Source organism: Schistocerca gregaria, chromosome 6 (assembly GCF_023897955.1).
Source record: "Schistocerca gregaria isolate iqSchGreg1 chromosome 6, iqSchGreg1.2, whole genome shotgun sequence".
NCBI lineage: Eukaryota > Metazoa > Arthropoda > Insecta > Orthoptera > Acrididae > Schistocerca > Schistocerca gregaria.
Window position 1 is genome coordinate 45,073,958 of NC_064925.1, and position 16,255 is coordinate 45,090,212.

The 16,255-nt window shown below is 40.3% G+C and overlaps 1 non-coding gene across 1 annotated transcript; it reads right to left on the bottom strand.

The window, feature by feature from the left end:
• Positions 1-7,974: 7,974 nt before the first annotated feature.
• Positions 7,975-8,047, bottom strand: Trnaa-agc (transfer RNA alanine (anticodon AGC)). Its single transcript has one exon. It is a non-coding gene; the product is annotated as a tRNA-Ala (tRNA).
• Positions 8,048-16,255: the final 8,208 nt, after the last annotated feature.

Sequence of the window (16,255 nt, forward strand, 5' to 3'; positions counted from 1 at the left end):
GGATCCTTCTGTCTATGTATTCGCAATACATTACATTTCTCTATGTTAAGGATCAGTTGCCACTCCCTGCATCAAGTGCCTATCCGCTGCAGATCTTCCTGCATTTCACTACAATTTTCAAATGCTGAAACTTCTCTGTATCATACAGCATCATCCGCGAAAATCCGTATGGAACTTCCGACACTATCTACTAGGTCATTTATATATATTGTGAATAGCAATGGTCCCATAACACTCCCCTGTGGCACGCAGAGGTTACTTTAACGTCTGTTGACGTCTCTCCATTGATAACAACATGCTGTGCTCTGTTTGCTAAAAACTCTTCAATCCAGCCACACAGCTGGTCTGATATTCTGTAGGCTCTTACTTTGCTTATCAGGCAACAGTGTGGAACTGTATCGAACGCCTTCTGGAAGTCAAGAAAAATAGCATCTACCTGGGAGCCTGTATCTAATATTTTCTGGGTATCATGAACAAATAAAGCGAGTTGGGTCTCACACGATAGCTGTTTCCAGCATCCATGTTGATTCCTACAGAGTAGAGACTGGGTTTCCAAAAACAACATGATACTCGAGAAAAAAATATCTTCTAAAATTCTACAACACATCGACGTCAGAGATATAGGTCTATAGCTTTGCGCATCTGCTTGACAACCCTTGTTGAAGACTGTGACTACCTGTGCTCTTTTCCAATCATTTGGAACCTTCCGTTCCTCTAGTGACTTGCGGTACATGGCTGTTAGAAGGGGGGCAAGTTTTATCACCCATATCACTAACATCGAATTGCAGTAGGGTTTTGGAACAAATACTGTGTTCCAACATTATGAATTACCCAAAAGAAAATGAGTTATTGACACACAGTCAGCAAGCATTCAGAAAATATCATTCTTGTGAAACACAGCTAGCTCTTTATACTCAAGAAGTACTGAGTTCTATTGACAAGGGATGTCAAACTGATTCCATACTTTTAGAATTCAGAAGGCTCTCAACACCATTCCTCACAAGTGTCTTCTATCCAACTTGGATGCCTATGGAATATCGACTGGATTCGTGGTTTCCTACCAGAAAGGTCACAGTTCATAGTAATAGATGGAAAGACATCATGTAAAACAGAAGTAATATCCAGCATTCCCCAAGGAAGTGTTACCAACTCTCCTTTGTTCCTGATGACATAGGAGACAATCTGAGTAGCTGTTTTAGATTGTTTGCAGATGATGCTGTCATTTACCATCTTGTAAAGTCATCAGATGACAAAAAAATGCAAAATTATTTACATAAGATATCTGTATGGTGCAAAAAGAGGCAATTGACCCTGAATAAAGAAAAGTTTGAAGTTATTCACATGAGTACTAAAAGAAATCCACTAAATTTTGATGATGCAATAAGTCACACAAATCTGAAGATTGTAAATTCAACTAATTAATTAGGGATTAAAATTACAAATAACCTAAATTGAAATGATCACATACATAATGTGGTGGGTAGAGCAAACCAAAGACTGCAATTCACTGGCAGAGCACCTAGAAGTTGCAACAGGTCTACTAAAGAGACTGCATACACAACGCCTTTCTGCCTCATTCTGGAGAACAGCTGTGTGGTGTGGGATCCACAACAGGTGGGGCTGATGGATGACACTGAGAAAGTACAAAGAAAGGGACTCATTTTGTATTATAATGAAACAGGGGAGACAGTGCCACAGACATGATACGTGGAATGGAGGAAACATCATTAAAACAAAGGCAATGGGATCATCTCATGAAATTTCAGTAACCAGTTTCCTCCTCTGATTGTGAAAACATTTGGAGACATGATCATCACGATAAAATATGAGAAATCAGGGTTCATGCAAAAAAAATGTATGTGCTTGTTTTTCCCACATGCGGTTCAAGAGTGGAAGGGTGGAGAGGCAGTTTGAAGGTGGTTCATTGAACCCTCTGCCAGCCACTTTATTGTGAATTGGAGAGAAATCACATAGATTTATACGTAGAAGCTTTCATGAAGATAAATGTTCATCTACAGTAATGTGCTGAGTTGTTGTTGTTGTTGTTGTTGTTGTTGTTTTGGTCTTCAGTCCTGAGACTGGTTTGATGCAGTTCTCCATGCTACTCTACCCTGTGCAAGCTTCTTCAACTCCCAGTACCTACTGCAGCCAACATCCTTCTGAATCTGCTTATGTATACATTTCTTGGTCTCCCTCTATGATTTTTACCCTCCATGCTGCCTTCTAGTACTAAATTGGTGATCCCTTGATGCCTCAGAACATGTCCTACCAACTGATCGCTTCTTCTAGTCAAGTTGTGCCACAAACTCCTCCTCTCCCCAATTCTACTCAATACCTCCTCATTAGTTATATGATCTACCCATCTAATCTTCAGCATTCTTCTGTAGCACCACATTTTGAAAGCTTCTATTCTCTTCTTGTCCAAACTGTTTATCATCCATGTTTCACTTCCATACATGGCTACACTGTATACTAATACTTTCAGAAATGAGTTCCTGACACATAAATCTATACTTTATGTTAAAAAATTCCTCTTCTTCAGAAACGCTTTCCTTGCCATTGCCAGTCTACATTTATATCCTCTCTACTTCGACCATCATCAGTTATTTTTCTCCCCAAATATCAAAACTCCTTTACTACTTGAAGTGCCTCATTTCCTAATCTAATTCCCTCAGCATCACCCGACTTAATTCGACTACATTCCATTATCCTCATTGTGCTTTTGTTGATGTTCATCTTATACCCTCGTTTCAAGACACTGTCCATTCCGTTCAACTGCTTTTCCAAGTCCTTTGCTGTCTCTGACAGAATTACAATGTCATCGGTGAACCTCAATGTTTTTATTTTTTCTCCAAGGATTTTAAAACCTACTCCGAACTTTTCTTTTGTTTCCTTTACTGCTTGCTCAATATACAGATTGAACAGCATCAGGGAGAGGCTACAACCCTGTCTCACTTCCTTCCCAACCACTGCTTCTCTTTCATGTCCCTCGACTCTTGTAACTGGCATCTGGTTTCTGTACAAATTTTAGATAGTCTTTTGCTCCTTGTATTTTACCCCTGCCACCTTTAGAATTTGAAAGAGAGTATTCCAGTCAACATTGTCAAAAGCTTTCTCTAAGCCTACAAATGCTAGAAAAGTAGGTTTTCCTTACCTTAATCTTTCTTCTAAGATAAGTCATAGGGTCAGTATTGCCACACGTGTTCCAGTATTTCTACGGAATCCATATTGATCTTTTCCGAGGTTGGCTTCTACCAGTTTTTCCATTCGTCTGTAAAGAATTCGTGTTAGTATTTTGTAGCTGTGACTTATTAAACTGATTGTTCGGTAATTTTCACATTTGTCAGCACCTGCCTTATTTGGGATTGGAATTATTATATTCTTGAAGTCTGAGGGTATTTCGCCTGTCTCAAACATCTTGCTCACGAGATGGTAGAGTTTTGTCAGGACTGGCTCACCCAAGGCCGTTAGTAGTTCCAATGGAATGTTGTCTACTCCAGGGGCCTTGTTTCGACTCGTCTTTCAGTGCTCTGTCAAACTCTTCACGCAGTATCGTATCTCCCATTTCATCTTCATCTACATCCTCTTCCATTTCCATAATATTGTCCTCAAGTACATTGCCCTGGTATAAACTCTCTATATACTCCTTCCACCTTCCTGCTTTCCCTTTTGTGCTTAGAACTGGGTTTCCATCTGAGCTCTTGATATTCATACAAGTGGTTGTCTTTTCTCCAAAGGTCTCTTTAATTTTCCTATAGGCAGTATCTATCTTACCCCTAGTGAGATAAGCCTCTACATCCTTACATTTGTCCTTTTTTTTGCACTTCCTGTCAATCTCATTTTCGAGACATTTGTATTCCTTTTTGCCTGCTTCATTTGCTGGATTTTTACATTTTCTCCTTTCATCAGTTAAATTCAATATTTCATCTGTTACCCAAAGGTTTCTACCAGTCTTCATCTTTTTACCTATTTAATCCTCTGCTGCCTTCACTATTTCATCCCTCAAAGCTACCCATTCTTCTTCTACTGTATTTCCTTCCCCCATACCTGTCAATTTTTCCCTTATGCTCTCCCTGAAACACTGTACAACCTCTGGTTTAGTCAGTTTACCCAGGTCCCATATCCTTAAATTCCCACCTTTTTGGAGTTTCTTAATTTTTAATCTACAGTTCACAACCAATAGATTGTGGTCAGAGTCCACATCTGCCCCTGGAAATGTCCTACAATTTAAAACCTGGTTCCTAAATCTCTGTCTTACCATTAGATAATCTATCTGAAACCTATCAGTATCTCCAGGCTTCTTCAATGTATACAACCTTCTTTCATGATTCTTGAACCAAGTGTTAGCTATGATTAAGTTATGCTCTGTGCAAAATTCTACAAGGCAGCTTCCTTTTTCATTTCTTCCTTCCAATCCATATTCACCTACGTTTCCTTCTCTATTTTATCCTACTATCAAATTCCAGTCACCCATGACTATTAAATTCACTACCTGAATAATTTCTTTTATCTCATCATACATTTCTTAAATTTGTTCATCATCTGCAGAGCTAGTTGGCATATAGACTTGCACTACTGTGATAGGCATGGGCTTCGTGTCTATCTTGGCCACAATAATGTGTTCACTATGTTGTTTGTAGTAGCTTACCCGAACTCCTATTTTTTTATTCATTATTAAACCTACTCCCGCATACCCCTATTTGATTTTGTATTTATAACCCTGTATTCACCTGATCAAAGTCTTGTTCCTCCTGCCACTTAACTTCACTAATTCCCACTATATCTAATTTTAACCTATCCATTTCCCTTTTTAAATTTTCTAATATACCTGCCCAATTAATGGATCTGACATCCCACACTCCAATCCGTAGGATGCCAGTTTTTTTCTTTCTCCTGGTAATGTGCTGAGCATGGATTACTTTTCTTTTTAATTTTTCTCTTTACCTATGTACACATCTAAAGAAATCTTTAAATGCTTTTACAATTTTCTCTTGGTTTTAAGTTAGTGTGCCATGAGTAAGAGCATACCCAGGATCAGGGGGGTAACTTATATTAGTTTTATAGACTGGAGGAATCTAAGAATTTCTTGCAAAATAGTAATGAAAATTCTTGATCGATTATAATAGGTATCTTTTCCTTACAATTTTCTTAAGTAAAAAAGTATGGTCTTTGAAAGATTTGTACATGTATTATTGGAACTTTATATTTTAAAATAATTGTATCATTATGGAAACAGTGTGTCTACTTCCTAAATCCAAAAATATGACTTAACAATTTAATAGTTCATACCAGCTACTGTTCATTTCTTTCATATAAACCAGCTACAGCTCTTTATCTCCTGAAGCTGTCATCTTTTTTATTTTATTACATAATCAGTACATTTAATTCATATAGAAACAACAGTAATGAAAGTCATATGCTTGTTTACAAATGAGTATGCGTAAGTTGTTGATTTTTATTAATGTGTGAATTACATACTTGGCACTGTAGAAAATAAATATTTGATCACACTAAATGTATGACTCCCACAAATATAAGAGAACCTTCCTACTTGCGTAAAGGAAGCAAGTAAAGAAGGTACAAGGTAATGAGGCTTAATCCTGATAAAGTCATCTTAGTACAATGTACATTGCAAATTAGCTTTGATACACCATATATCCACTCAATATCTGACAGTGCTTAATTTAAAGATTTATAGAAACAGTGGTTATTTATTGGGTCAAGTCATGGCACAAGTATTTGAGGGAATAGCTGACATCTTTCACTGACTGGTTGATTTGGGAGAGGGGACCAAACAGTGAGGTCATAGGTCTCATCAAATTAGGGACCAATGGGGAAGGAAATCACCCATGCCGTTTCAAAGGAACCATCCTGGCATTTGCCAGAAGCGATTTAGGAAACTCATGGAAAAACTAAGTCAAGATGGTAGGACATGGGTCTGAAACATTGTCCTCCCGAATGCGAGTCCAGTCTTTTGCTGATGACACACAATCTGCAACACCACATTGCATTTACCCAGTAAGTGCCCTCGTTATTCAATGCTGCCAGCCATTGTTGCAGAAGAGTTCATGCCATCATTAAGGACAGACTAAAAATTTGCAAAGTGTACATCCAGTTGTTGCCTTACCATCTTTGATGAACAGAGGAAGCATGTGACATGGGACTCTCATGAACTCTTGGAGCTCTAGGTCAAGGAAGGGAGCAAACTCTTGTCATGAATACTGTCTAAAGACAATATATGTTGTCACTGTGCATCTGAGTCAAAATGGAAATCTCCAGTGGAAGCATCCAGATTTGCTGCAACCCAAAAAATCCATTGCCATCCACACAAGGGTGGGAAAGTTGTATTTATCTTCATCTTTGGCCAATAGTGTCTTCTCCGTATTGATTTCATGCAGCATGGGACAATGTTAAATGTGCAGTGATACAAACCTTTACCACTTTTCCAAAGGGATCACAACAAAAGACCACAGCAGCTCACTCATGGGATCATTCTGGTCTGTGATAATGCAACACACCACACAGCAAATGCAGTCAAAGAACTCTTGCAAACATTCGAATGGGACTCCCTCAGTCACCCTCAATAAAGTCCAGAACTGCCTTCCTGTCAGTATACCACTTTTGGTGAGTTGAATAATGCCCTGAGGGGCATAATATTTACCTCAGATGAAGATATCAAGAGGAATTTTATGTAATGGCAATTTACTACCTTTTGTTACAGTATGACAAGAAGCACAACAGTCAAGGGCGATAAATCTGAAATAAAGGTACAAGTTCCTGTTCACTGACCTCTGGGTCATTTTTCTTTAAGGGGTTCTGGAAAGCCCTAGATTTCCAATGTTAAAATAGAGGTTATGAATTACATGTTTTCTTAGAAAGTATTTGAGGAAGCTGAAAGCTTTACAGGTTATTTGTTGAAGTATTTGCTACAACTTAAAACAGGCACTTTTTAAAAAAAAATTCAGTTGGTAGAGATTAATTTTTTTCTATTGTGATGAAAATTCACTAGTTTTTGTGCCATTTTTGTTTATAAATTCACTAGTATACAAGGTTTTGGAAAAAGGCTGTTAAGTTGTGCAGAAGGGCTATGTAACTTTTCATGAAAGTTTGAAGCAAAGTGGTTTGGTAGATCCCGAGAAAACTTTTAATTTTTATGAAAAAATAAAACTTTTGGGAACTGAGTGACCAAGTTTGGGTGACCCCTTAAGTGCGTTCCATGTGATTGGATGGATTATCTTCATCTTCTGTCAACTTCTCCTGTCAGAAACCTGAAGATAATCCTTGCCTAAAGCAAGCATTGTTCATACCATGTTGCAACCAATCTTCATTCGAATGTTTCAAAATACTTTGCATCTTGCAACATTGGCATCACTGAAAGTAACAACAGCATAATGTGCATCAAAGGAAGTGTTCTTATTCAAAGAAACACAATCTTGGTGATTCTTGACCATATGACACTATTTACATTTTCATTGGGGTTTTGAGTTATTCTATGAACACACTTTTTCCAGAGTTCAGGTGCAGCTAAGTGTCTGAAAGTAGGTTTTACCATCACCATTACCACATCAGACAGTCTGTATTTATGAGTGTACACTTCACCAGTTAGCAATCTCCTGTTGTATTTACACCAACTGTTCTCTTCTTTGGAACACAAGCAATGGTGAGACATTCATCTGATGAAAAATTATGAAGAAAAAAAAGAAAGCCTAAATACCCTTCTTCTTTTTATGGACACTATGTTTTGCCTGATAGCCATTCCATAATAATTCTGTATTTTGTCAATTAACCTTCCCTTCCCATCCAACCCTTTACTATCACTGAATTTTTTTGTATGAAGCTTTCAGTAGCTCAATTCTTGATCCCATTCATTTCTGTACATATCAAATACACCCAGATTTATGCACTACAATGTAATTACCTTAGGGCTTCAGTTCTTGAAGATGTTTGAAAGTAGTAGAAATGAATTAAAATTAGTGCTGCGGCCAGGACTCAAACCTGGGTCTTCTTGCTTGCTAGGCAGAAATGCTGACCATTACACCACCACAGTACTGTGATGAATATTCCTGTATGAGTTACCCAAGCTGAGTCCCCTTCCCAACACAAACTTCAGTTCACATCTTCTGTTTATTTTCCTTTACATTGTTACTACTGCCAGGGCTCTTTGGCATTGGAATAGCATCCCAGCATTGGATATAATGAGAAAACCCTACACCACAGGTGATCTTATAGATCTTATAATTATATTTTTCCCTGAGACATTGAAGCAAAAGACATGGATTAAAATTTGTTCTGTGGGTCGGACTTAAATCATTATCACAGATAAGGAAGAGACTTGAATGTCTCGGGGAAAAATATAATTATAAGATCTATAAGATCACCTACGGTACAGGACTTCCCCATTACATCCAATGATTTGGTACTATTTGAATGCTGGAGAGCCCTAGCAGTAGTGACAATGTAAGGGAAAATAAACAGAAGATGTGAACTGAAGTTTATGTTGGGAAGGGCACTCAGCTTGGGTAATTCATGCAGGAATGTTAACCACAGTGCTGGGGTGGTGTAATGGTTAGCATTTCTGCCTATCAAGCAAGAAGACCTGAGTTCAAGTACAGTCCCCCTTCAGCACTGTAGCGGCTTGGATGTCCCAAGCACACAGGCTGGGCCCCGTTTTAAGAGTGAGCTTTGTTTACATCCGTTAGGCTTCACATAGTGGTGTACTGACTACTGCAGATCATGATGGCTCTTTCTTACTGGAAGGTGACTATCAAGTTAACATTTGATGCACAATACACAAGACCAAAAGCACACAAATCTGAATGTTTCATGCATAAAATGGTGAAACTAGATACCTGGGAGCTGACAGAAATTGACCTATCAATAGTGGCCAGTGTTTTATATGTACAACTCTCAAACAAGGCATTGTGCAATAGACTTATTTGTCAATCCATTGACAGTTACCACTTTTACCATGCCAACAGGAACTTGGGAGTGATTTCTGTTGATCATGCTGCTCTTGGAGTGAGAACAGTATGTGTATTCAAACTTCCATTTGAAGTTCCTGCAGACATGGTTATCTCTTCGCCCTTATGGCACGGTCCTTAATCATGCTACAGAGAAATGGACGAGCTTCAAGATGTATCTCACTCTCAGCAGAGTGTGCCAAATAAGAATTTAAATCTAAAAGTACATACCAGCTTATGAGACAATAGATGGCTGTCGAGCCATTGATATAGGATGGTCAACAGAAAACCTGCACTGGCTGGGGGCAGGAAGGCTATGTGTGAACTGACTGTCTTCAGTGATGTCTAGTACAGCTACCTTGGGACACTCAGCATCTGCCATAGTAGACGACATCGCTGACTGTTTTGTACTTTTAAGCATTACAGAATGATGTGGACGACGCTCATGACAAGCTGTTTCCCATACAATTTGAGAGTATCACCCCTCATCCCACGTAACTGACAGTGCAAATGGCCCTGGTCCTACCACGCTCCAGTGGAACCAATCTTCAGATGTGGAAGTGGATTCACAAGAGGATCACACTGAAGAGCATCCCTCAGTAGACGTGGAAGCTGCACCATGGAAACAGCGTCGAAGAAATGAAAGAGGAGATGGCTGTCCACAGAAGATGAGCACCACAACCGAGGCGACGAACAAGACACCGCAAATGATCAAAATTCGTTTCCACTGCCAGGCCAGGATGACGTCACATCCACAGTTTCAGTGCCACAAACTTTGGAGAAGCCAACACATCAAAGAGACACGATGGACACTGATACGCAACAGGATGAGGTCCCATCTGCAGATGAAATTCCATTACCTGCCACAGACCTCATCAATGCATTAGTAGATTGGTCACAATAAATGGAACAAACTGATGAGATGCAGGAGGCTGACGTTTAATCATTGCCTCCCACCAACAATGGGTCGGGAGAGAAGCTTGCCCATGGTGGCCAATGAGGCCATGTTGTGCGGTCCTGGTCCAGGAAGAACGCTCCGCCGACAGACGATTAGTAGATGTGCGACTTCACAGCAGTGCACAACCAATAAGATGTAACATGTCTACTATATTGGTAGAGTTAACATCAGTCGTATTTGCACCTCAGTAAAGATACAGATGCTGCAGGACATACTATTTCTGCAGGAGCTATGAAACAGTGCCCAGTTGAGTTTCACAGTTATGACGTCTATTGTTCAACAGGTTATGATGACAGCCATACTGTTATGAGAAGGAATAGTGGCTGAAGATGTGGAATACTTACCATCAACCCTTGGTGTTACCCTGTAGGGGATGTACCCTTGGTGAATGTTTACACACTGTCTAGCTTGACCAAGAGACACGAATGCACGACTTTTTACGCAGAGGAAGTGTCACCACAATTTCGAGGATGTCAAGAGAATTATATTGTCAGCGCTGACTTCAACTGCATTCTATAGCCCGAGGATCAAAGACCAATCTTTGTTCCTTTCCCAGCGTTACAGATGCTGGTTCAGGATGTTTCACTGCATGACACCTGGGAAATGATGCTCAGTGACAGCTGTGGTTATATGTACTGTACAAGCCACTCAGCTAGTCAGCTAGACAGGGTGTACGTGTCACATGGGCTATGCAGGCGATGGTTGATGCCGAGGTGTGGCCTACAGCCTTTACAGACCACCAGGCTTACATCTGCATCATTGCTCTGTCAAAACAGAAGACATGGTGCCGAAGGGGCCCATGGAAGTTTAACGTTACCAACCTGCAGGATGAGAATTGTTTACGGGAAGTTGAAGTCACATGGCGACAATGTCAATGGCATCAACGTTCGAATGATTCAATGCTTAAATGGTGGCTTTGCTGCATCAAACTTGCTTTACGCAAAACATTCACATGATATGGCCAAGATAAGTCACATTGGCAATGGGTGGCTTCCAAATTTTATTTCACAGGCCTACGTGAGATAGTGAAACAACAACTGTCTCCCGGCCATCAGCAAGCTGACCAACATATCAAACCACAACTGCAGCATCTTACAGCAGTGAAGAGGGAATGAGTTAAACTACATGTCAGGATGCTCAATGAATTACATAATGAATGGCCATCATTCCAATGTATACTGAGAGAAAGAAGGCCACATTACAGAAGGATATTGCACATGCTTTTGCTCACCACTACCGCAGTTTCTATGTGTAGGGCCAGCTGGACAGAGCAGGACTGGCAGATGCACTTCATGCAATGAAAGCGGATGAGCATCCCACTGAAATGGATGGCCTTATGGCTGAAATCACCATAGATGATCTGGATGCTGCCCTACAGTGTGGTGTATTAAACAAATCCCCTGGAACAGATTGGCTCCCCCTTGAGTTCTACTGCACATTTGTCCCTCTGATGGGATGGACGTGAGTACAGATGTACAATGGACTCTCAACAGCTATCTTAAGTGTTCCTACCAAGTTCACAGTGGGTATCTTGATACCTGTTCCAAAACCAAATGGTGGTCATAGACATTACTGAGTGGAGACCACAAAATCTTTGCACATATCTTCTGTGCTCACCTTCAAGCAGCGATAAAGGACAAAATAGATTTAGATCAAACGTGTCTAGGTGGGAAGAGCAATATACACACACTACTAGGGGCATACAGGGATGTCATAGCATTGATGTCGGCATGTTGATTATGAGGAGCCCTTGTAGCAGTCAATTTCGATCACACTTTTGACCAAGTGGACCATGTATTCCTCGGAGGGGCCATGGATCCAATGGGAATACCCCTCCAGTTTGTGGACACGATCATGATGTTGATTAATGGTGCAAACTCATGAGTCTTGGTGAAAAGTATTAGCTCAGAACCTTTCATGATCCGTTGCTCAGTTAGGCAGGGTTGTCCCCTTTTGCCATCTTATTTGAAGTCGCTCTTGAACCTGCAATATACAACCTCTGACACTGACTTGAAGGTGTCCAACTTTGGACCACATATTTACAATGCTGCGCATGTGCTGACAATGTCATTCTTCTGGTCAAGTCAGGAGATGAAATCAAGGCGGCACTGAAATGGCTCCAGCAGTATGGAGCAGTGATGGGTAGTGTCATCAACCTACAAAAGACCCAATGTATGGAAGTGGGCAGAGGACTGTTACTAGGGACAGCAGTGTCCATCACCAAGGCCCCCACTCTCAAGTATTTGGGAGTGATATTCCACAGGAACATGCGAAGTACAGTGGCTGCTGCAATAGATTCACGCATTGGTACGACAACATCCACTGCATGCCATAGATATGCTACAGTGTGCACATTATGTCAATGTCTATTTGGCACCAAAAATAAGTCACTTGGCAAACATACTGCCATTACCCATCATGATCGCGTCAAGACTACAGTAGTCAGCCTTCCGACATTTCATAAGTGCTGACCACCTCTTCAATATCAGCTATGACACCTTGACACTGCTGCTGAGAGGAAGAGGCATCAGACTTGTAAACGTGAAGAACAGGGCACGTGTGCTATTTCTTAGTATGATGCAGTGCTGTTGGTAAACTGAGCATGTCACCTTAATGGGTGTTGTGATCAACAAAGTGGCTTTCCATTTACTCTGTCCACCAGTCAATGTAGGCCACATCACAGCACCACTTGCACGCCTTCGAGGATTCTTCGTCGATTACAGTCATGTTCAGGCAGTTTGCAGGAGACCAGGCTGCTGACAAAGAAAGACATAAATTGAAGCTTCCTTCAGCAGTTATCTCACAGTGTGGCCACATGGAAGTACCTGGCGGTACAGTGGCAGAAAACATGGAGAGTGGTCCATCTTCCCTCTCTCCTTACAGAGATATAAGAATTGTGGTACTTAGTGGTGAATGGCAAATTCCCAAACCATCAACAACTGTGCTCTATTCATCTGGTAGACATGCTAATATGCCCCCACTGTGCAATTGTTGACTCCAGTGAGCACCATTTGGTTTGTTGCGTGGTAATAGACTGTTGGCCTCTAATGAGGAAAATGCTGGCCCTTTTACTGTGTATGGCACACATGACGATCAAAGCTGATGACTGACTGTTACCGGACAAAGTATACTTTCCCACCACCAGGACAAATGCTGTAAACTGGATAAAGGGGATGGCGAAGTATTATTTGTATCACACTGATGACAATATCATCATAGACTTGTGGTACATACTGCAAAAGCAACATGATATCTTGCAGTGACATGTGAAATATAGAACATGTTATTCTAATTCTTGGGTTCATTATTGATGGACCATCTGGCTAGCTGGGGTGTTCCATATATGGTAAGTGAAATGAGGAGATAGCTCAGCATTCAGGAAGTAACATTCAAGCCTGATGTAGTCAGGGCAGAATATTTGGTTTTTAAGTTGCGAGAAGCTGTCCTGGATACATGCCAAAATGGCCGTTGCTGGGTCCCATTTTCTTTTCTTTCTTTTCTAGTGAACTCTTTAACTCTAGACAGTGTTGGTAGCAGTCTTTTTGTTAGGTTGTGTTGAATGGTACCTTTAGTTTCTGTTTGTTGTGTTTAGCAACTATGAAAGAGAATAAAAATCAATAGACACAAAAGCCACCTCAAAAATTAAAAATACAATAAATAAAATAAATAAAAAAACTCCCTTTCATATCTTGGAACACATCCCCAGAAAATGGAGGGTGAAGACATGGTGGCCAGACCACCCTGCCTATTCCAGCCTGTGACCCGACACCCTGTAAAAAAGTCCCAGCTGCAGAACAAATGTTAATCCAAAAATTTCACTGTATACATACTGGTGGTAGATACTACACCATGGAGAGATGTGTGTCTCCATTTATCGCTGGTTCCATCGAATGCTGCAGTCACACTGAATAGCCAAAAAACTGGTACACCTGCCTAATATACTGTAGTGCCCCTGAGTGTATGAAGAAGTGCCACAGTTTTATGTGACACAAACTCAACTAATGTCTGAAGCAATTCTGGAGAGAACTGACACCATGAACTCTGCAGGGCTGTTCATAAATCTGTAAGATTATAAGGGGTGGAGATCTCTGCTGAACAGCACTTTGCAAGACACCCTAGGTATACTCAATAATGTTCAAGTCTGGGGAGTTTGTTGGCCTGAGGAAACGTTCCTGGAGCCACTCTGTAGCAATTCTGGATGTGTGAGCTGTCGCATTGTCCTGCTGGCATTGCCCAAGTCCATCAGAATGCACAATGGACATGAATGGATGCAGGTGATCAGACAGGATGCTTATGTACGTGTCATCTGTCACAGTATTTCACAGTCTAACCTAGATGTATCAGGGAACCCCTCTCACTCCAACTGCACATGCCCTACACCATTACAGAGCATCCACCATCCTGAACAGTCCTCTGCTGACATGCAGGGTCCATGGATTCATGAGATTGTCTCCATACCTATACACGTACATCTGCTTGATACAATTTGAAATGAGACTCATCCAACCAGGTGACATGTTTCAAGTCACCAACAATCCAATTTGTGAGCCACAAAGTTTTGTGTTGGGCAGTTATCAAGGGTACATGAGTGAGCCTTCAGGTCTGAAACCCAAATCAGTGATGTTTTGTTAAATGGTTTATGTACCGACACTTGTTGATGACCCAGCATTGAAATTTGCATCAGTTTGTGGAAGGGTTGCAATTACTTCAGGTTGAACGATTCTCTTCAGTCATCATTGGTCCCATTCTTGCAGGATCTTTTTCTGGCCGCCACAAAGTTGGATATTTGATGTTTTACCAGTTTTGTGATGTTCATGTTACGTTCATGAAATGGTGAGACTCTCTTAAATCTTGATAACCTGCCATTGTAGCAGCGTTAACTGATATAACAACTGCACCGGACACTTGTTGTCTTATGTAGGTGTTGCCGACCGCAGCACCGTATTCTGTCTGTTTAGATATCTCTGTATTTGAATACGCATGCCTATACCAGTTTCTTTGGGGCTTCAGTGTATTACTACCTCTTCTACATCATTCTTCATAGATTCAATATAGACAGCCTTTACTTTAGACTCCATAAAATCTGATATGGTTCATAAACTTGGTTGGAGGTTTTGGAAGATTAATCATGCTACAGAAAACTGCACCTGCAGTAGTACCCTTACCAACTGTATGCAAGGCATAGACAAATCTGATGTGTTCATAGATTTTATCATTTTCTCCATTTGGAGTTACAGCAACACTGTTACAAAAGGTTGTCATGTATGAGCACTTACCACACTTCAATTCCATTTCATTGGCAAGTCCTACATAATTTTTTACAGGGAGTTCCAGACAACCTCACTACACTGAATAAATCACACACAGTTTGCAAAAATCATGTTGAGAACTGACATATCAAATATTTCATTCACATCTGAATTGCACATAAACCATTCATACTTTTCACTAACTGAACTGAGCTTCCTCTGCAAAGTACTTTCTTTCTCACTTTCGTTACAATTGTGAGGTGTACCAACATTAGGTTCATGCACTTGGTTATCATCTTTATTGTTTATGGCAATAACACCTACATTTGGTGTCGAACACGTCTCCTTTTCTTAAAAGCCTTCAGAGGACTTCTAGCCACTTTATTTTTATCCATGGTTATCCCTCAGTAAAATAGAAACTTCAATGAATGCAATTCACTACAAATATTTTCAGAATTACAAAGGAGCAAATAAATATGAAATACATGACAATTCAGTGGGTGATATATGTATTGAACTATCACAGGCTAGCCACAATCTTATTTTGTGACATTTATTTTCTCTCACATCACTAACATGTATATGATGTAGACTCATGCATATAACATTTGACAGCAGTGTAACAGTGCCACATGAGACACATCCATGCAGAACATATTTCAAAAATTTTTAAAAATTGTTGTTGTCTTCTGAATGGAATAAATTATACATCAACTGAAAGGGGAAAGTCTAGACTTTTAAAATGCAAAAAAGTAAAAATTGAAATTTCATGATTTTGAATATTTCCACAGCCCCTTAAAGCCCCTGATAACTTGGTGATTGACTTTTAAATGAGTCAAAGCTAGAAGCTATCCACCAGTCAATCACCAGATCATTCTCAATTGCCAAGTGCTCTCTATGTTGTTCTGTTCTGCAGGTACACCCAGGGCCTTTTGAAGTGTGGTTGGTTGCATGCATGCTGCCTACTCTGCTCCTTTCTTTATTCAAGCTATACTCATATTCCCAAATAAATGAAATTCACGAAAATAAAATGGCTGGAATCATTAGGTTTGCAACAGAGAAGATTTGCTGATGCAGAACAATATCAG